Raw genomic sequence first — 27605 nt, forward strand, 5'->3', positions numbered from 1 at the left:
GTCTACGTCTGTACCTACATCTACTTGGATGTCCTCTTGCTGTTTTCATGGCAATGTAATATTTCATTAAACGACCATGCCACAACTGCTTTAACCCCAGCGGATGGGCATGTGAGTCCTTTCCGTCATAGGTCCCGTTACACATCATGCTGTGGAGTAAACCCTCTTGCACCTGGCGTGCACGTGGGAGTCTACCTGTGGAGCAGCCGCTCAGTGGTCTGACCGGCTCCCAGGCCGAGCGCACACCGCCCGGTTGCCCCGCAGGGGGCGGCAGCAGACGACGCTCTCGTCAGCCCCGCGTGCCGTGCCCGCCCCCGACTCCGTTGACTGCACTGGGTATTAGCAAACATCAGCCTTGACGGCTCAGAAACAGAATACTGTTGTCTGATTTTGCGTATTCGAGAAGCCCTTCTGGCATTGCCCAGCCTCCTCTTTCCCTTCCCAGGTGAACATGGACGACCGACCGGTTCGCACAGACCGTGATCGAAAACCTGCGGAGGAGACAGTGTGACCTGGCGGGAGTGGAGACCTGCAAGCCGTGAGAGTCACAGGTCGGAGAGCAGGGCGGGGACATCCTTTGGTACCCTTAACCCCCCAGGGAAGGGCACACTCCCTTCTCCGATCAGAGAATGTGAGAAGCCCTGTCGCGTGCCCACCTGAACAGGCAGCTGGGGTTCCACGTGGGCCGCTGGTTCGTCACGCTAAAGAAGTCCAAGACCTGGGCCGCCATCTTGGTTTGGAAAAAACACATTCACATTTCCCATACCCTATTAGCCCAAGTTTTCAGTATGCATATTTGCAAACAACATGAACGTAGAGGGAACAGTAGGACGAAAACCCATGTCCCATCAGCCAACTTTGGTGACTCACATCTTTCAATATTGTTTTATTTATCCCCATTTTTTGTCGGTGTTGTCACTGGAATATTTTAAGGCACATCCAGAGAGTATAGCATTACCCCCATAAATACTTCCATGTGAATCTCCTACCAGTAAGCATTTTCTTCCCCCACCCCGGGATAATGGTAACATCATCATTGTACCTCACACAGCAGCCGAAACTCCTCCATAGCACCTACTCCACAGTCCGTGTTTGGATTTCCCCAGTTGTTTAAAAAAAAAAACAGAAAAAAATTCTATAGGTGGTGTGTTTGAAACAGGATCCAAACATGGTCCAAACTTTGCACTTGACACGTCGCTTACGTTTCTTAGAATCTGTAATAGAGACTTTAAATATCTTTTATTTATTGTTTTTTAGGTTGTTTGGTTTTCTCTTTTTTTTTGCTGAGGAGACACCACCCACCCCTGCCCCTATTAAATAGGTGGGATATGTCACATTACGCCTCGAACGCATTCAAACACTCTTGCTCACGGAGAAGTTCCTGGCTTTATTTCTCTTTAAATATACATTAGTGACTTCTCTCCCATGATAACAATGCATGTTCGGTGTAGGAAATTGGAAAAGAAAAAGAAGAAAGATGGGGGCTGGGACGGGCTTTTGAAAAAGGAGTCATCTGAGACAAGTTCTCATGTGCTCCAAGAGTGCCTTGGAGTTGTGCAACAGTGCCTCGTACCTTGCCTTTTCTCTCCGCTGCACATTCTAGAAAGAACGGCTCCTGTCGAATGGGTGGGAAACTGCGTCAGCCGTCGACGTGACGGAAGCGTACAGCAGACTGCCTCAAGCTGAAGCGAGCAGGTGCGGATTGGCGAGAGTTAGTTTCACGGCGAACAATTCTGATTGATTAAAGGCATAACTGTCTTTAATGTAAACACAAACACAAAACAAACCTCAAACCTCCAACCCTCACTAGATATACTTTGAACCATGTTAATCTGCTAATACAGGCTAAACCACAGCACCTTGAGAGGAACTCATTAGCCACTAACGGAGATAGGGTTTGTGCCAAAGCAGGTTATTTTGGTCAAAACGAGCGGTCACACCTGTCGCACTCCCAGAGCACCCTGTGCGGTGGCAATTCTGCACAGTCCCTGTGTTTTGCAGATTTTTTCTCTGAACTTATTTTTATTTTAAGAGAGAGAGCAGAGCGCGAGTGGGGAAGGGGCAGCGAGAGAGGGAGAGAGAGAATCCCGAGCCGGGTCTATGATGTCAGTGCAGAGTCCGAGGTGAGGGCCTTGAACCCATGAACCGTGAGGTCGTGACCTGAGCCAAAATCAAGAGCCGGACGCTTAACCGACCGAGCCACCCAGGCGCCTCTTTGTGTATATGTTGTAAAGCTTATATTTAAATGCTCTTTTGAAAAAAATCATACAAGCACATGATAAAACAAAACAGAAGAAGGCAGTGTAGAGTACGAAGACCAACCCTTCCATCCTGCTCCCCTCACCACGAGTCTACCACCTTCTCTCAAGACGCAAGTGCCCTTGCCCGTTCTTCCAGAAGTGAGCTACGCGTGTGGAAGCACGTATGTCCCCCACTTGCTCTTGACGTAGATAGTAGCGTACTCTGCACGTTATTTACTCTACAGTTTGCTTTTCGAATTCCACGGTGAGCCTTAGAGACTGTGCCAGGTCGGTGCACACAGACCCATCGCATTCTTTCAGATAGCTGCATATCCTCCAGTTGTGTGAGTGCGCCATAACCTCTTGAACCCAGCTCTCCTCGGTTACAGCTGTGATGCAGCTGTGAGGCTGCAGTCAATATTCTGGAACGTACATCTTTGTACATATAGGGTAAACTCTTAAAGGCAGAACTGCTGAGTGGAAGGGTGTACATTTTAAATGCGGGGTGGGGGGCGCCTGGGTGGCGCAGTCGGTTAAGCGGCCGACTTCAGCCAGGTCACGATCTCGCGGTCTGTGAGTTCGAGCCCCGCGTCGGGCTCTGTGCTGACAGCTCGGAGCCTGGAGCCTGTTTCCGATTCTGTGTCTCCCTCTCTCTCTGCCCCTCCCCCGTTCATGCTCTGTCTCTCTCTGTCCCAAAAATAAAAAAAAAAATAAAAATAAAAAAAACGTTGAAAAAAATAAATGTGGGGTGGGGGGGGCACCTGGCTGGCTCAGTCGGTAGAGCATGCAACTGACTCTTGATCTCAGGGGTCGTGAGTTCAAGCCCCACATTGGGTGTGGGGCCTACTTAAGAAAAAAAAAAACAAAACAAAAAACAAAAAACGAGGGCGCCTGGGTGGCTCTGTCAGTTAAGCATCTGACTTCCGCTCAGGTCACCATCTTGCGGTCCGTGAGTTTGAGCCCTGCGTCAGGCTCTGTGCTGACAGAGAGGGGATTGTGGGGGGGCGGGAGGCGGGTAAGCATCTTCATGATGAAACAAGGAGTTCCTTGAAACTGGCAAACTCTTGAGGCCCCCGTGGATGTTCTACGAAAGGGACAGGAGCAGACAGTTGCCACCTGCCTCCTGTGGGAATTCTGCAGTCCTCAAACTGCCTGCAAGGTTTGGGGCTTCAAGGGTTCAAGGAGATTGTGCATATTTATTACTAACGTGGGATGTGGGAGAGAGAACACTGATGTGAAACCTAGTCTAGTTAAAGGTTATCGAGCCCAAGCAACATTTCTGAAAGTCTGAAAGTGAAGCTGAAATATACGATAAAAGCCAATGAGGAAATATTACTAAGAATAAGATTGTCAGGGCTCCTGGGTGGCTCAGTCGGTTAAGTGTCCAATTTTGGCTCAGCTCATGAATTCACGGTTCAGGAGTTCAAGCCCCATATTGGGCTGTGTGCTGACAGCTCAGAGCCTGGAGCCTGCTTCAGATTCTGTGTCTCCCTCTCTCTCTGCCCCTGCCCTGCTCACATTCTCTCTCTCTCTCTCTCTCTCTCTCTCTCTCTCTCTCTCTCTCAAAAATAAAATAAACATTAAAAAGAAAAATGGAAAAAAAAGAATATGATTATCTAATAATTCTTAAAAAAAACAAACCCTCCTACTCGTAATAAAAACTTCTGGTCCTTAAAAAACAACAACAACAACAACAACAACAACAACAACAAAAACGGGCTCTTAGAATCTTCTACCTGCAGGTGGCTGTCATAATTTAGAAGGATATTCTGACATGGGCTGGCATGGCACCAGTTTTCTAAGCTATGCCGGCTCCTCTCTGTGGGAAGAGACAGAAAGTCACCCGGGAGCAGATTGCTGGTCTTCAGGGGCTCAGGTGAAAAGCAAGGACACAAGCAAGGAGGCTTAAGAGAAACCTCAGTGCAGAAGGGTTCTGTCTTTCCCGGCATGCTCTGGGGTGGGCGGAGACGGAAAGGGGTTGAGGCCGAGTGAAGGGATGTGTACAAAGGGTCCCAGGCCTTCTGGAAGAAACCCCCAGCCCCAAAGTTAGGGAAGCCTGTGAGAGACGAAGTGCAGTGGGCCCGGCCAAGCCCCTGCAGAAAATATTCCTCCTGCAGGGCAGAGAAGTCCAGGCTGATCACAGGCCACCTCAGGGCCTCAGGGTGGTTCTGACAGGTCTGGTCACCGTCACTGAGACTCTAAGTCCTTCAGGAGCCAACTCAGCCCAGAAGTGGAGGATGATAGCATGAGAGGCAAGAAGTGGAAACTCTAGGCTGTTGCCGGCAGGGCCTGTCCCATCAAGGACACCGTCATAGCGAGCGACAGGCCCGCAGCCTGCCCGGGAGCCGTGACCAGGCTGCAGTGCCGGTGGACCGGCCAGGCCAGCCAGCGCCTCCCCCACCCCACCCCGACACCTGGCACTTGAAAGCAGGACAGCCCCATTTGAACTTCACAACATGACACCGAAGTTCCAGATCCCCTTGTTATCACCGTGCAACCCAACTGCTTTTCTTTCCTGCTCGGGACCATGCCGATCAGTCTCATCGTGTCTCAGATCATACATACAGACGTACGTACACAGATCTGCTTCAGTTCTCGCCGATGAGGCTTTGTTTTGTTTTCCTCTTTAAGCAAAGCACTTTAAGAAGATTTTATTTTGTTACCTGTAACAGATCTTCACTGAGGACTTCTGTTTTCTCAGCTCTGTGGGAAAAAATGAAAAGCTCAGAGTCAGAAATCCAGAAATGCAAAGGAACTCGTGAAATGTAATAATGACTATCCCAGAGTTTAAAACAAAACAGCTAGGGACGGACGGCTGGGTGGCTCGGTCGGTCGAGCGTTCAACTCGTGACTTCAGCTCAGGTCATGATCCAGGGTCGTGGGATCAAACCCCACGTCGGGCTCCGTGTGGAGGGTGGCGCCTGCTTGGGGTTCTCTCCGTCTCCCCCGGCCCCTGTCTCCCCCCGTTCCCCGCGTGTGTATGCACGCTCTCGCTCTCTAATATAAAAAAATAAAAAATAAACAAAACAGGCAGAAATGAATGATAACATGGGTAGAAATTCCACCGATGTTGACATCAGAGGGCTCCTTGAGCAAAACCAAAGAAAAAAAACCAGCAAACAAAAGTCTGCAAAGAATAGCAACCCCAAACAAGAACAAAGCCTCAAGACCAGTGGCTCCCAGACCTGGGCGTGTACAGAATCACTGAGGGTGGGGAGTGTGCTGATTTAAAATGCCAGTTTCCAGGCCTCACCTCTGTTCAAAAGCAGGTCTGGAACAAGATCCTGCTTCTTTAAGAGGCCCTTTCCTCCCAGAATTCCATGGCCGAGACCCACAGGCCACCCTTGCAGAAAAGACTGCTCTAGAGGCGCCTCGCTGGCTCAGTCGGTAGAATGTGCAACTCTAGATCTGGGGGTCATGAGTTTGAGCCCCGCATTGGGCATGGAGCCTACTTAAAATAAATTAAAAAAATAAAATAAAAAAAGACCGCTGTAGAGAAGCCGAACCTTCAGTTCCTAAAATGATCATTTCTGAGCTGCACAGCCTTACTGAAACAAGTTTGTCACAAGTCCAGGAACGTGATTCAATACTACACACACAAATAGTAACAACTGAGTACTCCTTCCTTCAGGCATCTCATCTTTACTTTAAAAAGAAACAAAGTATTTTCACAGCTTTTTCCCACTCATGCTTTCCAATTATCATTAACTATGTAGACCTTTCCAGAAAGCCGACCTGGCGGCCGTCAACCGGCAGAGGAACATCCTGAGTTGCTCGAGCCTCAGTTGCCAGATCACGGTACTTTCCGAGGAGTCCTCTGCAGTCCAAAGGGGCAGCACTGTTGCTGTACGTAATACCCAGAATGATGGCAATCGAGGTGCCATAGTGGGACTTCTGGTTCAAACGGCGATCTCAGTCGAGTCATTTGACACCCTGTAATCAAGTCATTTGATTACAAAGCAAATCAATGTATTTCTTATCCTTGTTTTCATTTTACCGACCAGACCCTTTGCTTTCAATTTAGAGAGAGGTACTTTACCTAGAAAGGTATCTGGAGACTGAAATCTATGTGGAACATATTATGCGAAAATGTTAACATACAGCTTGAAGATAAGTTGACACTGTGTTTCCTGCCTTTATGGACACTCAGCCACATATTACATTGATAAAATTAATTTTAGAAAGAGATCCAAAATCTCTTCTTAATCAGGTTTATTTCTGGGCTTTCTAGTCTGTTCCATTCATGTATCTTTTTTATGCCAATACCATCCTATTTTGATGACTACTGCTTTGTAATATACAGCCGACCCTTGACCAACATAGGAGTTAGGGGTGTTGACCCTGTGCAGTGAAAAATTGGCACGTAACTTTTAACTCCCTGAAAATTTAACTACTAGTAGCTACTGGTGACCAGAAACATCACTGAGAACATAAATAGTTGGCTAACATGTATTATATGTTACGTGCATTATTTAATGTCTTCTTACAATAAAGAAAGTTAGAAAATGTAATTACTTTTTAAAATTTTTTAATATTTACTTTTGAGAGAGAGAGAGAGAGAGAGAGAGAGAGAGAGAGTGTGTGTGTGTGTGTGTGTGTGTGTGTGTGTGTGTGTGCAGGTGAGGGACAGACAGAGGGAGACAGAATCCAAACCAGGCTTCAGACTCTGAGCTGTTAGCACAGAGCCCAATGCAGGGTTCGAACTCACGAACTGCGAGACCATGACCTGAGTCGAAGTTGGACGCTTAACCGACTGAGCCAGCCAGGCACCCCTAGAAAGAAAATGTTACTAAGCAAATTGTATGGAAGAGAAAGTACATCTACAGTATAGTACTGTACAAAATCTGCATATAAGTGGACCCATGCAATTCAAACCCACGTTGTTCAAGGATCAAGGAGTTTGAAATCGGGAAGTGTGACGCCTCCAGCCTTGTTCTTCTAGCTCAGGATTGCTTTTGCTGTTTCAGTCGTTTGTGGTTCCATGTGGATTTTACAATTGTTTTTCTTTTTTTTGTGAAGAATGCCATTAGAATTTTGATAGGAACTGTACTGAATCTGTAGACAGCTTTGGGTAGTATGGAGGTTTTAATAATATTAAATACAGGCTATCTGGGAAGATTACTTTTCGTGACGAATCATGAGTCTGGAATGTAACATACAAATTGGGGTGGCTCCTTCACACAAAGATACCCCCATTGGTCTATGCTATCCCCACCTTAATTTTAGGGAACCACCATGGTCCCTACCTCCCCCAATATGTGCTCCAAATGACTCGGTCTTTCTCATCACTGTGTCTGGTCCGAGGCTCAGCCCTTTCTATGCTGAACTGTTTGGGAGTGTTCATCTTTACCAGAGAATGTGCCAGTAGAATTTTTACCCAGGGAAAGTCTAGCAATTACTCAGAATACTGGCCACGGTGCCCATTCAAAGAGTGTATCAGCCACAGAAACTTGGTTTTTACGGAGATGTGATTTTTTTTTAAGTTGACTTATTTATTTTGAGAGAGCCAGGGAGAGTGTGAATAGGGGAGGGGCAGAGAGAGAGGGAGAATCCCAAGCAGGCTCCTCGAGATCAGTGCACAGAATCTGATGCAGGGCTCAATCTCACAATCTGAACTGCGAGATCTTTCAACTGATCGATAACACAGCTTTATACATTAAAGATATTAATGCTCCGTGGTGGCTGCTCCTGTTTCCAACTAGTCATTGGCCATAATTTTAATTATGAGATAGGCAGACAGAAGTTTAATTCTTGTGTGCTTAAGTTCACAATGGTGGTTTTATTTGCGTGGTTATCTTTTATTGTTCATTCTCTGTACTTTTATGCCAGAGCATGAAGAACTTTCCATCTTTTCCTCCATTCTGTGGTTCTGGGTTTTCACTTGAAACTCTTCATCCGTTTGGAATCGACTTTGGCCCCTAATGGTGAGGTAAAATCTAACCCGCCTGCTTTTTCCAGTGCTAACCTGTTGTTTCGTACTGTTTCCTCCCTGTCTTCTGACGCCTCCTTACCTCATGGCGCCTTCTTAAATCTCCCAGGGCCGGTTCCCAGGTGGTAGCAGGAGCCCCGTCTCACCAGCGTGGGAGCGCAGCCGGGAGGCTCGCGCGGCCAAGGTCAGACAGAGAGCTGGGGGACCACACGGACTCAAGTCCAGTTACTCTTTACTAGACTCCAGCTGCCCCACAGGAGTCTTCGTTTTCTTAAGCCCTCACCTAAAAGCTTTGAAAACATTATGGAACGGACTATCAGAAGAAGCCGATTATTCAGGGAAAGGAATTTCATGGGATCGCCAGATCTCATCATGGAGAGATGAGATAGCTGCCCATCTCAGCTTTTCTGGGCAAGGCTCTCACAGACGTCAAGTGTGTGTTCTGGAGAACAGCGGAACACCACCCACCTACACGGGAGGTAGACACCTGTAAACGGCGCTTCTCCACAGATGTGTTTCTAGCGTGGGAGCCGTGACTACACATCTCTCCAGGAGCTAGCCCGGGGTTCTTGGCCACGGCCTTGAAGAGGTCTGTGGAGTCCGCGAAATTCTCTGCCAATTTGTGTGTGTGGATGATTTTTGGGGGGGGGGGGGAGAGGCCGTCAGAACCTCCCTGTAACATCTACAGGGAGCAAGGTTTCTATTCCTAAAGACTGTTCTAAGAGTCAAAGGCTGCAGTTAAGTCCACTGCCCTGTGACCTGCTGATCACTTCTTTAGAAGTTATGTTAACATATATTGCTGGGGCGCCGGGGTGGCTCAGTCAATTAAGCATCCGACGTCAGCTCCTGTCACGATCTCGCGATGTGTAGGTTTGAGCCCCGTGTTGGGCTCTGTGCTGACAGCTCAGAGCCCGGAGCCTGCTTCGGATTCTGTGTCTCCCTCTCTCTCTGCCCCTCCCCTGCTCACATTTTCTCTCTCTCTCTCTCTCTCAAAAATAAAAACCTTTTAAAAATTAAAACTAACGAACAAATAAAAACCTATTGCCACATAGGCTCCATTTCAAATTTCTCTTCCAGTTCCTTCCTCAGTCCAAGTGCACTGTGATTGTTTTCTCCATACGGTTAGGCTACCTCGATTCAGTATTCTGCCTTTAAGCCACACGCCTGCCAACCTTATGACTGAGCCTTGGAACAAAGGCTCAAACATCAGACACACTACAAGGTGTGTGGCTCCAAAAGCAGAGGGAAAATGCTTGTAGATTTCCACTGAGAACCACTCAGATTAGGACATTCGCACTTAAACACGACTTCACCTTACCACATTTCTGGAACGCCTAATTAGGGTGAAATCACACGCCCTTTAGACAATATTGCTAGAAACAATTATACAGCTACACATTATTTTCGAGTCTAACCAATTACATGAGGGATGAAAAAGAAATTGCTGAAAGAAAAGGAAAAGGAGAAATAAAAACATAGACAATACATACGTAGAAATCCAAAGAAGTAACAAAAATGATCAGCTGTGACTAATTTAGCACATCTTTATTTAGTACATAAAGATATAGACAGACATTAACATCACTCACGTTTGCCAACTGAACTAATCAGGCACTCTTCCAATGACAACAAAGCCCTCAGGAAGCACAGAAAACCTTTGTGTGTAGAAAGAGATGTGCCAGGCTCATGGGAAAGGACATCAATCCTCCCCAAAGTTTAGTTCACAGATATGCCAGGCCATCAATGCCTGGGATTTACTTATTTTTGGGTTCTCAGGACCCACCCCATAGCAGGGACCCACTAAATATATGGATTAATGTGCTCTCGACCAATCACAATCATAGCATTTTTCTAGGAACTAGAAACGATACCAAAATTCACTTCTACACAGAAATGGGAGACAGCAACTGTAAAAGGAAAGCCAAAGGAGCCCAGCTCTGCCAGATTGAGAACACATTACACACCCACAGTTATTATTAGCACAGTGTGGTGTCGGTGCGCACAAACACACCCACCCGAAGCCACGTGTCGATGAAAACAAAGTCAACAGAAAGTCGAGGCAGGTGTGAGAATTCTATGGTTCAAAAAAGAGAAGCATCTGAAACGAATGGAAAAGCGAATAATCACTGCGTCACCGACTTCAGTAAATAACATCCAGACATAACCCGAATCACGCCAACCCCTCCCTTCTTCGCCCCTAAAGCCATGGTGCTAACTAGTTTCTCACGTCAGTCCCATGCCATTGTCCTGCTCTGGGGGCCATCACCTCTCCCTTAGGCTGCTGCCATCGCTTCCTGCTTCCTGACTCGACTTTCACTCGTGTCCCTTCCCCTTCCTCCACAGTCCTGGCTCACCTGCCACCACAGGACACCTCCTCAATCACCAGCTTGGCTTCCTCAACCTTCTGCACAGATGGGCTCCCCCAATTCTACTGCAGTGGTCCTCAAACCACGATCCCCCAAAACTGGCCCGGAAGCTTTTCGAACAATGGTCCTCCACCGATGAGCACAAAGGCCGATCGATACTGCCCGTCTCTAAGAGTCGACGTCCACGGCCACAGGTGTTCGTGTGTTTTAGTCCTGCCATCTTGGGGTTGTCTGAGGAACGTTACACATCCTAGCGTGTCCAAGAAGGTAAAAGCCATGAGAGTAGTGAAAAGGTTCTAAGGGGAGATGAACAAGCATGATGCAAATTAAGGACATGAGAAGCTTCACTGTGAGAAATGATGCCTCCACAGATGTTCACAGACACATATGGGGCACATTCATTTCAACCTTAGCAGAAAAAATTAAAAATTGTCTATTTTGGGGAAAGATGGCTGTCAGTTATTATTAAGCAAAGAAAATAAGGGTACACTGGTTTTAAACCTTGTTTATTAATGTTGATTTATTTTGAGAGAAGAGAGAAGAGAGAGAGAGAAGAGAGAGAGAGAAGAGAGAGAGAGAGAGAGAGAGAGAGAGAGAGAGAGAGAGAGAATGAATCCTAAGCAGGCTTCAAGCTATCAGCGCAGAGCCTGACACGGGATGGGGCTCGAACCCATGAACCGTGGGATCATGACCTGAGCCGAAATCAAGAGCTGGTTACTTAACTATGAGCCATCTAAGTCCCCTGATTTCAGAGCTTCAAAGCTTTTAAGAACCAACTTACTCTATCTATTGGATGGAAATGCATCCAGAGGCTTGTGAATTTAAACACCACAATTGCTCTGGACTTAAGAACATATGGATCTACAAACAGCCGTTAGTTCACTACCTCATTGGAAAATAAGAGCTGGACAGACTTTTTCCACTGCTAGCAATCAGATAGCGTTGCCTTTTTCCAATTTAAAGCAAACAAACAAAACATGAAGTTAAAGGACAAGATTAGGTTAGGTTTCCCCCGAGAATTTTTCTTGTCCCTGGGAATTCTCTACCACCCATCACCCCTACCTTCCTGTTCTCAAGATTATTCAGGTGTCCCATGTCCGAGAAGGCTTCACGGACCCCTGGGCACGTCTCAGCGACCCCATGCCAGCGCCCACGCTACATCTATCCTGCACCCACCGTACCTAGTGAAGTAGAAGTACTTTCGTGTATTTCCCCAAGGTACAGACGGGCATGGGTTCAAGTGGCCAGTCCTGTCTATGCATCAAAGTATCCAGCGACCATGTGGCAGGTACCAAGCTGGTAGACTTCTAAATGTTCACACTGACAGGGAGCTGGTCACTGCTTGGAAGAATTTCTGTGCAGTTCTGAACATTTATTTTCATTTGAGTACCTGGTCACTCAGTCTACCATTTCTACTATAAACGCTTTAGGAGGCAGAAATTTAACGAACCCATTCAGAAATGATAGAAAAACTGCTAATGAAACATGAATGGAGAGATCAAGTGGACAACCAGGCCGAAGTATCTCTGATAAGGAAGACACTTAAAAAAAAGAACTGTGAGAAAGGACAGAGAGAACCATGCTGGGACCAATCAAAAGGAAGGAGTCTAGGCAAGGAATGAATAAGCTGTAATTCACAGGGAATAGCAAGACTTCAGAAACGAGTCTTGAAACCTGGAGAGCTGAGATGAACTTAATATTGCTTTCGTGTCACTGGCTACAAAGAGGCTCCTCCTATTCAAAAGCAGTTTCTTCTATAAACCACAGGGTCGGTCGGATTTTCAACAGAATCCGCTTTATTTTCTGAATCTTGTATCAAACCTGTACCTAGTCGTGAATGCGTTCCCTCAAGATTCTGTCCCTGCACTTATTACGTAATGTACCTGAGGATAAGAACGTGAACTTGTTTACCTTGTCATGTATAAATAAATCAAGATGTGGCATTCATACTTCCTAAGGCCTGCTAGAGTAAGTACAACCGGCTGTATTCAAATTATCTGCTTGTAGGTCTCTCTCCCCACTCAAATTCCTAGGAATCCGTTATCTTTTTCACCCCAGCATTTGACAGGTTCTCAGCAGACAGGTGTTGAACCGAAACTGGCGATTAAAAAACGAAATTGACAACTGGCAATTAAATGACCAAATAACACATACAGAAAACTCATCAAGAAATACAAATATGGGACACATTCATTTCAACCTTAACAGAAAAAATTAAAATAGGTAGATTTTTTACAAGACAGCATCTAATGTTACCAGCCTAACGGTGAAACACGACATTCATCATATCACGCACGGTGACATACGATCCAGTGTAAATTATCTGCCGCACCGTAACTCAATGACAGCACTATCGTTTCACAGACAATTTAGCAATACTAGGACGACATAAAATGTCCTCCGAACGTCATGATGTCATCAGAAGAAAATAATTTAGAGAGGAATAGCTATGACCATTAAAATTTCGATTGGCCATGTCGGACCAAAGTGGAGGCCCAGACGTCCCACGTATGGATAAAATCCAGCTCAAGCTAGCTAAGCCGGTTGGAAGACAATTGTGAGTCCAGGTTAAAAAAAAAAAACAAAAAACAGTTCAAACCGTAAGAGACTCTTAAATACGGAGAACAAACTGAGAGTTGATGGGGGTGGGGGGGGGAGAGGAAAGCGGGTGATGGGCCTTGAGGAGAGCACCTGTTGGGATGAACACTGGGTGTTGTATGGAAACCAATTTGACAGTACATTTCATTAAAAAAAAAAAAAGAAGAAAGAAAAAACCCCGCAAGCTTGAACTAACTAAGGCCACCGAGAGGCAGAGACCAAGTCAGAGATGGTCCAGAGGCAGAGCTGCCAGATGGCAGGGAGAGCCTGGATATAAAGAAGATGGAGGAGAAAGAGGGGGATCGCAGGTGACAGAGGAGATGTGGTTTCCGGCATTCAGTGCGCCAGGGCGGGTCTCCACAGACTCTTCCTGCAAAGGGCCAGGCGGTAAATAGCATGGGCTCCGTGGGCCATACGGTCACCGTGAGATCTGCTTGACTGTACTGCTGCAGTGCGTGGCTGTGATCCAATAACCCTTTTTCACAAAACAGGCAGTGGGCAGGATTTGGCCTACAGGCCAGAGGTTGCTGACCCACGGCCTAAGGAATACAGGGAAAGAAGGCCAATTTGAGGATGCAGTTCATGAGCTGAATTCCAGCAGGACATTTCAATAGAGAAGTTCAAGGCAAAGATCAATCTGGAGATGAAGAGATGCCAGGACTAGAGACATAAAATTAAGGAGCACCCAGAGGGGGGGTCAGTCTTGATCAAGCATCTTGATCTTAAGCCGAGACTCTTGATCTCGGCTCAGGTCACGATCTCCCGGTTTGTGAGTTTGAGCCTCGCGTCAGGCTCCACCCTCACAGCGTGGAGCCTGCTTGGGATTCTCTTTTCCTCTCTCTCTGCCCCTTCCCTGCTTGTGTGTGCTCCCTCTGTCTCTCTCTCTCTCGCTCTCGCTCTCTCTCTCAAAATAAATAAATAAACTTAAAAAAAAAAGACATCAAGTTGAAAGTCATCAGCCGTGTGGCGGTAGGTATGGGGATAGGACCAGGGATACGGTCTGAGAGGACAGAAGATGAGGCACACCTCCCAGTCCAAATACGGGGGCGCACATGCAACGGCACTTCAGATCACTGTGGCCCTGGAAAGGCAGGGACATTATAATCTAACCCCCCTTAACTCAAACTTTTTAAAAAAGAGGGCCCTATTTTCACTTGGGGTTCTCATTCCCTTTTCCAAAATAAATAAACATTAAACTTTCAAATTCACAGAAGAGAACGAAAACTTCCCACTGGCTAGAAAATAAGGGAGTGCTCCAGTGTTTTTTTCTTTTGAAATATTTTACGCTCCAAAATTATATACTAGGGGGTATAGCTCAGGGATAGAGCATCTGACTGCAAAATTATGTGACATATACGTAAAGCACAACGAACGATGATAAAGCAAACGTCCCATCCCCATCTCAAGAAAGCGTTCACTACCAAAACACCACGGTCCAACTTTTCGTCCGGTAAGAATCAGTCTCGCACCCGGAGGTCAGAGCAGGCAGCCCAAGGCCAGATAAAGCTTGCAGATATATTTTCTCTGGCCTACGTCCAGCGGTTTCTTTTCTTTTCCTTTTTCACTGCTGATACTTAAGTATCGATAAACTTCACAAAAAAATCAGCATTCTGGAGTATCCTTAAAAGTGGGAAGATGGGTGTTCCTGCACCCACATTCCCCATGTCCACAGGTAGCTAGACTTGCCAAGAGCAAGCAAGCCCGTGCAATGAGCTAGTTTTGCTATTCCTCGCCTCTCTCTACTGCCTTACATCTACCTTCCCTTCGCTTATTAATTTTACCTGCCTGGCACTTGAGTCTGTGACCCCTAGTTACAGAACATCATTGTGGTTTCTAACTTTTTGGAGTAAGGGGGCATTACGTAGAGTAAAAGGCAAAACAACAAAACAAAAAACAAAAAACCATCTCAGACTCTCTCAATAGGAGCATTACTACTCAGTAAACCAGCTCCATAAGCCCTTATCCATCATTTTGAAATCTAAAAAACAAGGTGTTTTGGCAACTTATTTGCTAACAAAACTTGACCTGAACTAATATGAAACCATTTACAATCTTTAAGTGTTCCATTTAGCATGAAGTACCTTTATATTTTCACTCTAGAAATATTAACATATTCAACGAAGGGCTGCTGACGCACACCATGGATTATACAGTAACAGCATATGTATATTTTTACTTTTCTAAAATCTGAAAAAGGGGCGCCTGGGTGGCTCCGTTGGTTAAGCGTCCGACTTTGGCTCGGGTCATGGTCTCGCGGTCCGTGAGTTCGAGCCCCGCGTCAGGCCCTTTGCTGACAGCTCAGAGCCTGGGCAGGGGGCGGGGTGGGGGGGAGGCCTGGGGAAAGCTTGGGTCCAGACCCCAGAGGACGATGCTCAGCGGGGCGGGGCAATGGGCGGCGGGGACCCGCGCGGGGGGCGTCCCGGGAGGCCGGCCCGCCCCGCTGTTCCCGGGCGCTCGGACGGTGGCTCCGAGCTGGGTGCCTGGCCGCTGCGTGGCCCAGCCCTCCTCCCTGGCCCGCAGCGGACCCGGCGCAGAGCGGGCGGCAGGGTGGCCGGGCCGGAGCGCGGGGCCCCTACACCGACCCCCGGTCCCCGGCCCGCGCGCTCTCGGCCGGCCCGGCACGGCTCACTCACCTGCCCACGGTCTGCTTGGCGAGCTGCTTCATGTGGTTCAAGGGCAGCGGCGGCCCGCGGGGCTCGTGCCTGGTGCGGCTACATCGCTTCCAGGCCGAGGCCGAGGCGGAGGCGGAGGCGGAGGCGGAGGAGGAGGCGGCGGCGGCGGCGGCGGCGGCGGTGGCGCCGGCAGCGGCTGCTGCCGCTGCTGCGCCTGCTGCGGCTGATCCTCTGGCAGCGGCGGCGGCTGCGCCGGCTGCGCGGGCTTCGTCTGCTGCTGCGGCTGCCCCTGCGGCTGCTGCGGCGGCGGGGGCTGCGCCCGCTGCACCTGCTGCTGCCGCTGCGGCTGCTGTTGGTGCGGCTACTGTGGCAGCGGCGGCTGCGCCTCCGGCGGCTGAGCCTCCTGCGGCTGCTACTGCGGCGGCTGAGCGGCGGCCGCGGCGGCGGCTGCTCCCGGGCCGGAGCTCCGCCCTCGCCGCCTGGCTGCTGCTGCGGCTACTGAGGCGGCGGCGGCGGCGCTTCCTGCGGCCGCTACTGCGGCGGCTGAGCGGCGGCGGCGGCGGCGGCTGCTCCCGGGCCGGAGCTCCGCCCTCGCCGCCTGGCTGCTGCTGCGGCTACTGAGGCGGCTGCGGCGGCGCTTCCTGCGGCCGCTACTGCGGCGGCTGAGCGGCGGCCGCGGCGGCGGCGGCTGCTCCCGGGCCGGAGCTCCGCCCTCGCCGCCTGGCTGCTGCTGCGGTTACTGCGGCGTGGCGGCGGCGCTTCCTGCGGCTGCTACTGCGGCGGCTGAGCGGCGGCCGCGGCGGCGGCGGCGGCTGCTCCCGGGCCGGAGCTCCGCCCTCGCCGCCTGGCTGCTGCTGCGGCTACTGAGGCGGCGGCGGCGGCGCTTCCTGCGGCTGCTACTGCGGCGGCTGAGCGGCGGCGGCGGCGGCGGCTGCTCCCGGGCCGGAGCTCCGCCCTCGCCGCCTGGCTGCTGCTGCGGCTACTGAGGCGGCGGCGGCGGCGCTTCCTGCGGCTGCTACTGCGGCGGCTGAGCGGCGGCCGCGGCGGCGGCGGCGGCTGCTCCCGGGCCGGAGCTCCGCCCTCGCCGCCTGGCTGCTGCTGCGGCTACTGAGGCGGCGGCGGCGACGCTTCCTGCGGCTGCTACTGCGGCGGCTGAGCGGCGGCCGCGGCGGCGGCGGCGGCTGCTCCCGGGCCGGAGCTCCGCCCTCGCCGCCTGGCTGCTGCTGCGGCTACTGAGGCGGCGGCGGCGGCGCTTCCTGCGGCTGCTACTGCGGCGGCTGAGCGGCGGCCGCGGCGGCGGCTGCAACCCGGCCGGAGCTCCGCCCTCGCCGCCTGGCTGCTGCTGCGGCTACTGCGGCGTGGCGGCGGCGCTTCCTGCGGCTGCTACTGCGGCGGCTGAGCGGCGGCCGCGGCGGCGGCGGCGGCTGCTCCCGGGCCGGAGCTCCGCCCTCGCCGCCTGGCTGCTGCTGCGGCTACTGAGGCGGCGGCGGCGGCGCTTCCTGCGGCTGCTACTGCGGCGGCTGAGCGGCGGCGGCGGCGGCGGCTGCTCCCGGGCCGGGGCTCCGCCCTCGCCGCCTGGCTGCTGCTGCGGCTACTGAGGCGGCGGCGGCGGCGCTTCCTGCGACTGCTACTGCGGCGGCTGAGCGGCGGCCGCGGCGGCGGCCGCGGTGGCGGCTGCTCCCCGGCCGGAGCTCCGCCCTCGCCGCCTGGCTGCTGCTGCGGTTACTGCGGCGCGGCGGCGGCGTTTCCTGCGGCTGCTACTGCGGCGGCTGAGCGGTGGCTGCGCGGCTGCTGCTCCCGGGCCGGAGCCCCGCCCTCGCCGCGTCACTTCCAGGGGCGCCTCCCGCCTGGGGCCGCGCGGGGCCGGGATGGCAGATGATCGCCAGGCTCGGGCGCGGCGCGCGGCCTGTCCCCCGCCGCCCCCCCAACCTGGGCTGCCCCGCCCAGCGAGCGGAGCCCCGCGTTCAGGCGCCGCCTTGGTGGGAGGGGGCAGCAGGCGCCAGTGGCGTGACCCCGCGGTCCTGGAGGCCGGGAACAGCCACACCCGGGCACGGGGCGGGGAGGTAGTGGGGGGGGGGGGCGATGGTGGGAGAGGAAGACGGGAGGGTTTGGGGTACCCGGGAGCTTCCGGATGCCCCCGTTAGGACTGTGGCCATGCGCGGGTGTAGACCTGTTTCTACGCTCCCGGGTGGATGGGTGCTGTCACTGTGTACATTTCATGTCAATTACAAGAAATTGTTACCTGGAAACCACAAGCTGCAGAGCCCTGTGCGCTTTGATTGGACTTCCCGGAAAGTCCAGGGCCGGTCGCATTTTCCGCCGCAGGTGCTCACAGGCACCTGGGGACCGCCAGGGATGGCCGCGGGGCAGTGGGGGGAGGGTAAGGGGTGGGAGGTCATGGGCAGGGGTCGCGCGGACCCTAGCAGCCCCGCGTGAGGTGTGGCGTTGCCTAGAAACGCCTGATTGTGATTTGATCAGTAGCCTCCCGCAGCCCTCCCTTTGGAGACACTTAGCGGGACTGTCTGACTGCGCTGGACGCTTTTTGCCGAGCGGACCAGGTCAGTTCTGTGACCCGCGGCGATGTCCTTTTCGTTTGGTGGCCTGGGCCATTCCCTAGAGCAAGTGGGTGGCGGTGTGGCTTCCTTCACTGACCGCATCTCTGAGGTCATCAAAGATGTGCGGATGGAGGGAACCGAAAAGGTGGGAGAAGGGCCTGACTCTGACCGAAAAGAGAGTGAAGGGAGTCGGGAAACCTTAAGATGGGAGAATCAGAGACTTAAACGTCTTTGTAGTCACCTGGAAGAGAAGTATGAAGCCTCGGAGCTTCAAATAAAGCGGCAGACTCTTAGCTACCGATACGAGCTACAACAGAAAGAGGTAGAAATGAAACTTCTTAAAGTGAGACAGATAGGGCTCAAGAACCAGTTGCTGAAGCTCCAATCAGCCCTTCGATCAACCACAGCGTCCCCTTCCTTGGGTTACGGTATCAACTACTTTGCTTCAGCTTCCCCGGGGGATGACCTGGACTTTGCTGACCTCATTTGGTCACAACAAGAAATAAGCAGACTGTCAAATGAAGTTTTAAGACTGGAGGCTGAAGTTAGCCACTGGAAGCATTTTTCCCAGACTTCAGCACCGGGAGCGAATAGCCACGAGCAAAATGAAATCTACAAACTGCAGGTTACCATCAGGGAACTTGAACAGAATCGAAATGAGGCAATGGATGACCATCAACTTGAAAAGGCAGTACTGCAGAACGTCTATCAACAGACACTGGCAGAAATACGTCGCAGGTACCATCAAAAGGCAAAAGGCTATGAAAAAAGAATCAAAGAACTGGAAAATCTGTTAGAGAAGGACGACTCTGGACTCAGAGCAGCTGAGGAGTCTGTCATTGAGGATATGCAAAACACCATTCAAGTGCTACAGACTGAAAAAGTGGAGTCTACCAGGAAAATTGAAGAACTTGAGGACACCGTAAGATACATCAATAACCAATTATCTTCGGTAGAAAGTGAGAGAGACGCTTTAAGGAGAGAATGGGACCGGGTCAATGAGGAAAAGAAAGAGAGGACTGAAGAACGTGAATCGCAGCCTTCCGCGTTGAGGCCAAGTGATACAGTGACGGAAAAGGAAAGAGTTCTTTCCGAGAGTACAGCAGTGGAAGAAGCGTCTGGACCGCGGCAAGTGCTGTCCGATGCGGAAAAGGAGATGACGCCACGGTGTAGCTTAACCCAGGGTGACAATCTCATTGGAGACGATCTGAAACTTGAAGGGCGAGTCTACGTTTTAGAACAAGAAAACTCATCAGGTCAAGGACGGGAAGCGCTTCAACTGGCACTTTGGAAAGTGAGCCATGAGCAGGAAGTGATTGAAGGTACGGCTCCAGGAGGTGTGAATTTGGATTCAGAAGTAGAGCATTTCAGATGTGACTTGGAGGCCGACGGACAAAAATCCACTCAGGGTAGGACCGAGAAGGAACTCCCAACAGCAGAGCTGGGGGAGTTCGATGGACAGAAACAAACTACACGGCCCAGGGTTTTGAGGAGAGGCCAGCGATCAGAACAACAAAATGAAGGCAACGGCATCAACGGCAAAGTGGAACACGATCTCAGTGACGAAAAGAGAGCTTGTCCATTTGAAGAGGAGCAAACGGACACAGCTAAAGAGTTAGATGCGCAAAACGAAGAATCACCTCAGAGTCAATCGGCCGTTAATGATTTGCGTCGGTCAGATCCGTCGCAAATACGTAATTTAAACATCCCGAAGGAGAACGCTGAACTCAAGGAACACATGAAACAAGAGGAGGAGGAATCTGCTAGCGCTGAGAAGGAGCCAGCACCGTCTCTTAATCAAGACTCTGACAATACTGTTGGAGATGACTCACTTAAGGGGAGGGAGACGACGGTTAGAAAGTTGCAGCAAAGCCTTTCAGAAATGGAAGAGCTGAATGGCAATTTAAAGAAAGCTGCTTGCAACCTCACGGTGGAAAATGGAAAGCTGGTTTTGGAGCTTGAAGACGTAAGACGTCGGCTGGAAGAAACTACTGTCTGTAACCGTAAGAATTCTCTGGAAAAAAAGTCTATTACGCGGGCCTTGAAAATAGAAAAAGGACAGTTAATAGTAAAATTGTGCCGGGCTGAAAAGAAGCTGTTGGAGAAAACAGCCAGGTATGAGCAAGCTATTCAAGAACTGACCGACACGTATAACTTGTCTAAGTCGTCCTCCCAGTTAGAGCAGGAGTGTTTAATTCAACGCAGTCAAGAGAAAGACGATGAAATACTACAACTCAAAAAGAGTGTTGAGCAGATGGATGCCGACCATAGAGAAACTAAGGAAATGCTCTCCTCTGCTCTGGAGGAGCATAAGCGATTGACACGACTTATTCAAGACAAAGAAATCTGTATCGAAAAACTTGAAAGAAGGCCAGAGCTCCAGGAGCTATTAGAGAAGTACGTCCAAGTCTTAAGAGAAAACGAAATTTTACAGCAAACCGTGGAGGAGCAAGACGTTCGTCTTGCATCCACGAGAGAAGAGAATGCATTTCTGCAAGACGAACTGGAGTGTCTGCGAGAAGACGGCCAAACTGTACCTGTGGCCGACCCGCAAACGCAAGACCGTATCATGGAACTGGAATGCGAGGTGTATGAGCTGAATGCAGAAAGAGTTCGTCTGGAAGACGAAATCAAACAACAACAAAAGATCATTGAGGATCAACGCCAGGGTAAGCTGCAATGGCTTCGTGCTTTACAAGACCAGAAACGGAAGACAGATGATCTCACGCGCCAGCATGAGCAAATGAACGTTAAACACGCCCAGCTCCTTTCAGCGAAAGATGAGGAGATTAAGATTTTGCAGGACACGATAGAGGAAATGAAAACCCAGATCCTTCAAAAACCCAGCACATTCCTACAACACATTCTGACGTTTTTCAAGTAACAACGATTCAGCATCTTCCTGTAGAAACACGGAAGTGAAAAGCATGATTCATCTAAAGCTGAAACTGAAAGATTAAGTAAAAGGAACAAAAGGACAAGAATTGGAGATTAAAAATTAAAAAAAAAAACCATAAAAAAAAAAGAATTGGAGAATAAACTCCTCACTGAAAAGAACATCTGATTAACTGAACAGATCGATCGATCACCCATCCAAAGATGAGACCGGTAAACTCACTCAGATTATCCGGCAAAAAGATTTGGAGACAGAGGACCGCCCCAGCAGGACATCTGTGGCTTCCTACAACCAGAATGTGGCAAACCTTCAGCAGCAGTTGCAAGGTATGCTTTGGAAAGAGAACAAGTATTAGCTGCCTTCCAGGAGAACTAGGGAAAACAGCAATCTGAACAGAGAGTATCACAAAATGCCAGATAGAATTGTTGCCAAAGAAGCATATCTCATGTAGCTGTAAGATGAAAAGATTCACTAGAATCGAATTCACTAGAATTCGATTCACTAGAATTCGATATTCACTAGAATCGGTCCACCTGGACCGGAAACGGATGGGTGTGGGCATCATCTTCTAAATGCTGTGACTGACACTTTACCCACGTACCACACCATTAATACTGTCACCTGGGAAGAGGACTGACCTGGCAAAAGACCTTTCAAAGCAATACAGGATTCTTAAGCCAGAGAGGAGACACTACTTGAAAGAAACCAAGTCACTATGTGTGTGTACCTTATCACAAAATGGCCTTCTGCGAAATGCAATATATTTATAGTTTTGGTTTAAGTTCAATAAAAATAGTTTTAATGTTCGAAAAGACTGTCTTTTAATGACTGCAGAGGTATTCACCAAACTGAAAACAGTGGCTCCTTATGGGGCACCTGGGTGGCTCAGTCGGTTGAGCGTCCGAAAAAGAGCTCAGGTCTCTAGGCAGGAGGGAGCGGGAAGAAGGAAGTCAAAAAAAAGGTGGGTTGCTTATTGCAAGGTTACTTTCCTTTAGGGGATGGAAGGGGCTTATCACGCAGATTACCTGACTCATGATGATCAGGCTATTCAAGGGTTTAAGGTTCCCTTCCTGGGAGAGCCAAAACTGTAATCACGGTAAGCCTTAGTTTGGCGCAGTGGGACTTAGCATAAGCGACTCCATTCTGGGTATGCTGTCTTGTCTTTAACACTCTCGAGGTGGAAAGAACCAGCACTGGAAAGGCTCGCCCAGTCGCCACCAGAGAAGGAGGGGCATCTGCTTCAGGGCTCCGCACTAAAGCACCCCCAAAGCACCAGGGGTCAAGTGGGGCCTTAAATACAGTCTACGCTTTCCTTACCAAAGCACATTCCCTGGTTCAGGGCTGAACGTGCCAGGGGAAAGGGACACATTTTCCTCCGAGAAGGAGCCCTCCCATTGCCAAGCTGTGTGGCCATGGGGTTGTGTCCATGTACCCAGAGGGGGCACATCTTGCAAATCCACTCAAAGGCATTATATAAGCTGGCAGCAAGCCTGAGCTGGACCACCCCTGCACCACTGTGGCCCCTCAGATCTCTACTACCCCTCAGAACATGGAGGACAGGTTCCTATGGATCCCATCCCCGAATCAGGCTCACCCTGACAGGTCATCTGAAGAGCAATCTTCTGTCCATTGTGAATCACGAATCATTTGCAAAATAGGAAGCTGCCTAAATGCTGGCATGAGCTCCCTGTGAATCGCTGGACGAGGCCGATGGTTGCCAGTGAAGGTAGGACTCGGCCATCATGGATTCAGTAGGGCTTCAAACGGGGTGCCTCAAACAGGCTTTGTTCCCGCGCCGAGGCTCCAGCTCTAAATGCTGAAGCACCTTCGCCCTGGCCTGTCCTTGTTGCTTACAGAGCTGACAGAAGCCCAGCTGTGGATGTCCAGGGACATCTTTGGGCAGAACACCAAGCCTCGCAGCAGTCAGCCCCCGTTCAATTAAGAGAAGAGAGGACTGATAAATGTTCGGTTTACTTGCATCCCCTCCAGTATCCAACACAAGGGAGAGAATAATCTAATATATTCTGAAATAACTTAGACTCATTAAAATCGAAAAGAAGAAAGAAGGGAAGAAAGAATTCTGCAGCAATGAGCTGACACAGAGAACAGGGATTTGGTGACTTCGCACAACAAGCCAAAGATGGGGCTCAGAAAAGACAGGAAACCCACTCAGGATACTTAAAAGTATGACCGCTCAGCTAGCTAGCTAACCAACTAACCAGACAGGCAAACCGGGACCAGGAGATCAGTCTCAAACACCCTGTGAGGTGAGGACGGATGGTGGAGTTCTGTTCTCAATGTTAAACCCGAATGAATTATCCTGGAGGAGGGAGGACTGCTATCCATTAAACAAATAACATGCTGATCAAAGAGCTGTGTGATGAGAACAATGAGGCACATTTATTCAGATGCTGTCCACACATTTCATGCCCTCTGTTCAAGACACAGGCTCCTCATCTGTCACAGCCACACAGACGCCATGTAGGTACTTGCTCTGATGCCAGCAGATACAAAGCCCCTCTCCCTCGGCACGCACACCACTCGCCCGACACCACCGAGGGAAAGGGCCTCCACACGCCGACCCCACATGCACCTTCATCCATTCCCCCGCCTCAGAGCCACACATACCAGCGGCCAGCCTCTTCATGCCTAGCAAGATGATGGAACATTCTGCAAAGCTGGTGGGGTCACTCCACTCCTCAGGAAGGTGCCACCTCCTGTGTGGCCTTGTGTGGCCCCTGGCTTGGGTCATGGCACTGCCAGCACTGCTCTGCTCCCCCTAAGGGTGTAAGGACCCCGCTGACCTGAGGCTCCCGGTTGGCCATCCACAAGTCAGTACCTGTGATCTATCCTAGGCTGTGAGGACCCGGGGAAGACACAGGAAGACACCCACTTCTGTCCTCTGGGAAGTCCTGCTGCTCTGTTCTCTGTAAAACAGAGAGTTATAAATGCAGAAGGAACCAGCCAGACTGGGGATATCAACAAGGGCAGCTGGCCGGGTGGCCCCCTGTGAATGAAGCCCTAGGCCCCATTTAAAGAAGACAGATGCTGCTCAAGCCCTAGATTCGAAGAGAAGCTAGAAATAGGATTTTCAAAGGAACGCTCCTCATTAAAACAAAATGCTATCAGGACACATGGGTGGCTGTCAGCTGAGCGTCTGACTTCGGCTCAGGTCATGATCTCAATGTTGATGGGTTTGAGCCCCACATCAGGCTCTGTGCTGACAGCCCAGAGCCTGAAGCCTGCTTTGGATTCTGTGTCTCCCTCTCTCTCTGCCTATCCTCTACTCACGATCTGTCTCTCAAATAAATAAACAAACAAACAAACAAACAAATAAAATGTTGAAATGAAAAAAAAATAAATTTTAGAAATGCTATCAAATTCTTTACATCTCCCCTTTTCCAAGATAAAACAAATCTATCTGCAACTTGGTCTGTTGTCCCAAATATCTGGTGAATCATAGCTTTTGCTGCACTTGAGGATGCTCTTTTGGTTAATCTTCATCATCAACAGCTCTTCTGGTTATTGCACGTGTGCAAAAAATTCATGGTCACAATGTTTCTGATGGGGCTTTCCACACATGACAACTGTCTTGGACCTCAGCACAGAAATAATTTTCATGCTAACCTGTGCTCCTTCCAGGGTTTTCTTGTTCTCTACCCCCAGTGTACCCACCTGTACCCTGGACTCACTGCGCTGACCTCATGGTAACACAGATGTTGATGAATGATGGGGCCTTTTACACTTTACAGGATTTGTTGACTGTCATCCACCCAAAGAACCTTCTCAAACATTTGTAATACAGGAGGTCCAAAGAAGAGCTTGACAAGTTAGGGGAATGTCTAAGGAAGGTGGCCTTATTAAGTTCCACAAAGCCTTCTAGGGTGGCATTTGCTTTTTCTGTTCACAATACAGTTCTCAGTTTATTGGGCTGAAATATTGTCCAGACCCTGACATCGGACCCATTTCTGAGGTGGACTTACTGAAGTAAAGGCCGGTATGGAAGGTGTAATTTCAAAGCATTCATTTACAATGAGAAATACAATCGTTCATTCAAGCCCAACGGCCAGCACCGTCTTTACGGTAGAGAAAGCCACACGGGAAGCCAAACTATAACCAGAAGTTTGCCGATGGGGGGGGGGGGGGATGAATTTGATTCACCTCAAGTGTAGTAGCCACGTTGAGTTTGGCCAGAAGCCAGGGCCTCTGGCTTCTCATTCATCTGCTAAATGTCACCATGGGTGCTCAAGAGAAAGAATACTGTAGGCAAAATCACACTTTGTACTGAAAGGCTTGTGTCCCAAATCTAAACCGTGTGGCCCATTTTAGAGGCAGGCCAAGGTCCTACTCCAGGGTAAGCAATTCTTCCTCCCTGGCCTCTTCTCTCACATTGACTGCTTGATCTGGGGGCTTGTGGAAGACCCAGAGACACAGCACTCGAGTTCCCCTTCCAAAGAAGCAAACTGCCGTGGCAAGAATAGGAATAACTGACAGCGTCCATCCGGCAGCTCCTTCCAGGTACTTAGATTTGAACCAAGGTAACCCTTTTTGTGGGTTGGTCCTTGGCCAAGACTGAGAAGTATGGCAGTCCTAGGGGCTGGTCATTTCTGCCCAGTGCAGGACTCCTCGAATGGGCAACCTGGGCTCTGGAGCACCCTATACTCTGGAACTCCCCTGGGATTCTGGACATTCTGGAGAAGAGACGGGAACTCCTTGAGAGGAACGAGACATCGAGACGATCCAAGGAAGAGGTGACCTCGGCTTGCCTCTCTCTATCCCCGGAAGGATGTGCCGGTGTCTCGGCTGCAAAGACTCAGACCTCAGTGATGAATAGTGTCTTTACTCCAAAGTCCTCTGCTGTGATTGTGGTGTCCTGAGCAGGTATTTTTCCAGTTTCAGTGAAGCAATTCCTTCAAGAAACAGTCCACTGGTATTTCCAAATCCTCAAAGCTGGGTAACCAGGGGGATTTTATTAGACGTATTTATTCTACAATCCAGCATCTCACAAGACATCCAGAAGCTTCTTGTAAGCTGCCGCTCCTGCCTCCCAGGCAGAATTCTCATGTTGCTTCTCAGACATTAAAAATAAAATGAAAAAGCTCCTGTTGTGCAGGATGAAACCTTCTTAGCTGAAAGGTTCCTGCTTCCACCCCAGCCAGTTGGTAGACATGCCTGCCTTCCACCTCCTTCCTGTCTGTGTAAGTCCCCTTGTGGCTGGGAGCCTTTCTCGGCCACGGTCAGACCGACTTTGGAGCTGCAAGGCTGAGGCAATGGTTGAAACGTAACCCAAAACTACCCTCCTTATATTTTCATTTCTATTAGACCTTTATCATGATTCCTTCTTGAACTGAAGCTTAAATGGCTAAAGACCGATCATAATAGAACATTTCATTGTTTACTTGTCTAACTCTCTCAGCCCTAATTCAATATTGTTTTTTCACTGAGCAGCCTGCATGGTGTTGTTTTTCCTGTCACTGAAGAGAGCAAGGGGGCTGAGGCAGAATTCAGATGAGCCCATGCTCACTTGGTGTTCTCGTCCTATTCATTTTTCATCCAACAGCGAGGAACAGAGCCCTCGGGAGGGAGAATCACAGAGTTCTGGGCAACAAGCTTTTGGACACGATCACACGCAGGTCCTCAGAGAGGAAGAAGGCGAGTGAAGAGGAGTTACCAGAGACCATGACACCCTGTGGGGATTCCTGGAGGGGGTGCGGGCTCTGGGTGCTAAAGGCTGGTGTTGGAGCCGCTCCAGTTCCCTTTCTTCACACACCCCCTTCTCCCTGCCTATGGTGTCACCTCCGTGCCATCACCCGGGTGCACACCACCCTCCCCTGTCACCAGATCATTACAGAAGCCTCTTGACTGACCTGTGTCTGTCTATCCCAGCTTCACTACAGTCTGCTTCCAGCACAGCAGCAAGAGGTCTTTCATGTCCCTCTCCATCTGAGGACCCTCCAGTGGCTCCCAGCTCACTTAGAAGAAAGCCAGGGTTCTGACCACAGCCTCCACCCCACTGTTCCCTCTAACCTCGCCTCTTAGCGTTCACCCTTTGCTTATTCAGCTCCAGCACTACGGACCTCCCACCTCAGATATTCTTCATATGCTTCCTCTTTAGGGCTTTTCACTTGCCATCCCCTCTACTGGAACAGAACTGTCCTGGAAACCTGCGGGGTTCACTCCCTCAGGCCTTTATCCAAATGTCATCATTCAATGGGGCCTCTACCCCTTACATACTCCCTAGCCTCCCTCTCTGTCTTATTTTTCTCCATAGACTTTACTACTGACATACACTTTAGTTCACCTACTTATTTGGTTACTGCTGATCCACCTTACTGGGATATTAGCTCTAGGAGGGCAAGGATTTTCCTCTGTTGTTTTCACTGCTGAGTCGTCAGTGCCTAGAAAAATG

The sequence above is a fragment of the Neofelis nebulosa genome, chromosome 18 (assembly GCF_028018385.1).
Source record: "Neofelis nebulosa isolate mNeoNeb1 chromosome 18, mNeoNeb1.pri, whole genome shotgun sequence".
Classification (NCBI taxonomy): Eukaryota; Metazoa; Chordata; class Mammalia; order Carnivora; family Felidae; genus Neofelis; species Neofelis nebulosa.